Genomic DNA, 4,405 nt, shown 5'->3' on the forward strand with positions numbered 1-4,405 from the left:
GTTTTTATTGAATGAAGTATTATTTAATATGATTATAATTATTGAGTTTTTTATTGAATTAAATATGTTTTCCTATGATTATCATTATTATTGAAGTTTTTATTGAATTATATATTATTTAATATGATTATGATTGAGTTTTTTATTGAATTAAATACTATTTCCTATGATTATCATTATTATTTAGTTTTTATGGAATTAAATATTATTTCATATGATTAGCATTATTATTTAGTTATATATTGAATAAAATAAGATTTAATATGATAATCATTATTATTGAATAAAATTCATCAATTCATATGATTATCATTATAACTGAATAAATAAGATTTCATATGATAATAATTATTATTGAGTTTTTATTGAATTTGATATTATTTAATGATTATAATTTCATCATATGATTATGATTATTATTGAGTGTTTTATTGAATTACTTATTATGTTATGATTATAATTAGTATTAATGTTTTATTGAATAAAATATTATTTCATATAATTATCATTGTTTAGTTTTTATTGAATTAAATATTATTTCATAATAGCGGGGGTACCCGGCGTTGCCCGAGTGTTTGTTTCTGAGACGGGGGGTGATTTTTAAAAAAATGTTATGGTAGGTAAGTAGGAAGGATCAAACCCGGAGTCATGAGTAAAAGTAGGAAAATAAAGTGTGAAAAAAAAACATCTGCAACGTTAACAAAGAAAAGTCCATTCCAGTTGTTTAGGAAAAAAAAAACGACTACGGTAGGTCGGCGCGAACGTGAAAATATAATGTGAATTGTCCAGCACGCTAACCACTATGCCACAGAGCACTGCAGCTTAGTTTAGTGATTTTAAATAACTTCACATGAAAGAACTACGAAGCCAAACCGGTGTTCTCTTCTCAAATGTTCCTTGTGAACGATCCCCAAACGGTGTTAAGTGGTGGCATGGGGAGGAGGAATTTATAAGAGAGAAAATATGTTACCACTTCCATTGATCTTAACCTATTTTGGCCGTGACTTCTCAGCAGAAAAAGTATAGAAATCTAAGATTATCGAGGAATTTGAGAAATAATAAGCCTATAACACACCTCAGATATTGTTCTGCCGTTTGTGCATATTATATTTGCATGACATATCTTGATTTTTAATCCTATTAAGATCAAAATCAGACGCGAAAAAATGAGTTCATTTTATTTATATAGAGATGATTAGCATTATTATGGAGGTTTTCATTGAATTAAATATTATTCCATAAGATTATCATTATTATTAAGTTTTTCTTGAATTTAATATTATTTAATATTATTATTATTGAGTGGTTTGTTGAATAAAATAAGATTTAATATGATTATCGTTATTATTGAATAAAAGTCATTAATTTATATGATTATCCTAATTATTGAATCAATAAGATTTCGTATGATTATGATTATTATTGAGTTATTTGTTGAATAACATTATTTCATGATTATAATTATTATTGATGTTTTATTGAATAAAATATTATTTCAAATAATTATCATTATTATTGAGGTTTTCATTGAATTAAATATTATTTCATATGATTATCATTATTATTGAGTTTTTATTTAATAAAATATTATTTAATATGATTATCATTTTTATAGAGTTTTTTAAATTAAATATTTCATATGATTATTATTATTATTGAGTTTTTTATTGAATTAAATAATATTTCATATGACTATGATTATTATTGAGCTTTTTGTGGAATGAAATATAATTTCATGTGATTATCATTATTATTGAGTTTTTTTATTGAATTAAATATTATTCAATATGATTATGATTATTATTGAGTGTTTCATTGAATTAAATATTATTTCATATTATTATGATTATTATTGAGCATTTTGTTGAATTAAATATTATTTCATATGATTATCATTATTATTGAGTTTTTTATTGAATGAAATATTTTTCATATGATTGCCATTATTATTGAGTTTTTATTGAATCAAATATTATTTCATATGATTATGATTATTATGCAATTTTTTATTGAATTAAATATTATTTCATATGATTATCGTTATTATTGAGTATTTTGTTAAATCAAATATTATTTCATATAATTATCATTATTGAGTTGTTTACTGAATTAAATAATATTTCCTATGATTATCATCATTATTGAGTGTTTATTGAATTAAATATTATTTCATATGATTATCATTATTATTGAGGTGTATATTGAATAAAATAAGATTTAATATGATCATCATCATTGTTGAATAAAATTCATCAATTCATATGATTATCATTATAATTGAATAAATAAGATTTCATATGATTATGATTATTATTGAGTTTTTTATTGAATTACATATTATTTCATGATTATAATTAGTATTACTGTTTTATTGAATAAAGTATTTTTTCATATAATTATCATTATTATTTAGTTTTTATTGAATAAAGTATTTTTTCATATAATTATCATTATTATTGAGTTTTTTATTGAATTAAATATTATTTAATATTATTATTGTTATTATTGAGTTTTTTTATTGAATTAAATATTGTTTAATATGATTATCATTAATATTAAGTTTTTGTTTAATTAAATAATATTTCATATGATTATCATTATTATTGAGTGTTTTTATTGAATTACATATTATTTCATATAATTATAATTATTATTGATGTTTTATTGAATTACATATTATTTAATATAATTATCATTATTATTGAGTTTTTATTGAATTAAATATGATTTCATATGATTATCATTGTCATTAATTTTTTTATTGAATTTAAACTGAAAAATATTAATAAATATCTAAGATTGTAGAATGGGTTATTACCTTCCTATATAAATTCGATGTAAATTGAGCACTCGCTTAATGGTCAGTTAGTGGTTATTGTTTGTAATCTGGAAATTTTACCAAACAATTTACTAAAGGAAAGATACCGTAAAAATATCGTTGTTGGTTTTCTTAGATATTTATTATATTTGTTTTTATATTAAAAATAATGTGGTGGGGAGTAATTTACAATTTTTATTCAACGATATTTGGTTCATTTTTACGGTGTGTCCGAGCGTGTTAAAAACCCAAATTTCCACATGTTAAGAACGGCTTTCAGAATAAACATCCCTAAGCTGAAAAGTCGTTCTTAACATTTTTATTTTTATTTTTTTACTCATTCATTGAAAAAAATAATAATGAGATTTTTTAATCGCAGATTCATACTTTTATTCACGTCTGTTAGGCAGGATATAGATTAAATATCTTTATTGGATTGCAAAATAAATAAATAAATGAATGAATGAATAAATAAACGTTATTTAAGGTAACTTAAGTTCATTTTAAAAGTTATTTAATGGTATTGTAAACAAAAAAGAAGAAACTAAGCTTTCATTTCAGGAATTTAATGCAAAAAAAAAATCGAGTTGAATTCGTTTTATTTCTTTTGTGTTCAAAACATAAACTTGTTTTGTTTGTTAAGATTTCTTTAGTAAATTGATACAATTTTTGTTAATTTTCATTAAGAAAAAAATATATGAAAATATAAAAGAATCAAAATTAAACGATAAAAACACGATTTAAACATGAAATTATTTAAAGAAACACATCAACTGCTAAATGAATACACAAAACAAAAGTTGTATTAATTTACTAAATGAAATTTACCGTAAAAATATCGTTATTGGATTTCTTAAATATTTATTATATTTGGTTTTATATAAATATATGGGGGGGGGTATTTACAATTTTTATTCGAGGATTTTTTATTTTTTTATTCTTTCATTGAAAAAATAATAGATTGTTAGATTTTTCAATCGCAGATTCATACTTTTATTCACATCTGTTATGAAGCATATAGAATAAATATGTGTATTGGATTGAAAAATAAATAAATAAATAAACGTAATTTAATATTTAAGTTCATTTTAAAAGTTATTTAATAGAATTGTAAACAAAACAAACAAAAAAAAAAAACTTGCCTTTCCATTCCAGAAATTCAATGTGAAAAAAATCGTGTTGAATTCTTTGTTCTTTTGTGTTCAAAACGTAAAATTTGTTTTGATTTTTAAGGATCTCTTTAGTCGATGAAGAATACAACTTTTGTTTTGTCCAATTCATTAAGAAATAAAAGAAATCTAAATCTTAAAATGAAAAACACGATTTAAACGTGAAATTATTTAAAGAGAAAATCAACTGAATTTAAAGAACAAAGGATTTAGGTCATCGTAACACGGTGTAGTCAGTATTTCGTTCCTCGTGTAAAAATGGCCGTTCCTTTGGGCGCCGAATTGTATTCTTATCAAGTTTAGATTATATTTGTCAATACTTTGGGTATTTCTTTAGTAAATTTCTCTTGATTGATTCGTGAAAAATAAAATATATGAAGATCAAAATGTTTGCTGCCGAGTTTATAGCATCACACGC

Source organism: Euprymna scolopes, chromosome 46 (assembly GCF_053919585.1).
Source record: "Euprymna scolopes isolate OS-2025 chromosome 46, ASM5391958v1, whole genome shotgun sequence".
NCBI lineage: Eukaryota > Metazoa > Mollusca > Cephalopoda > Sepiida > Sepiolidae > Euprymna > Euprymna scolopes.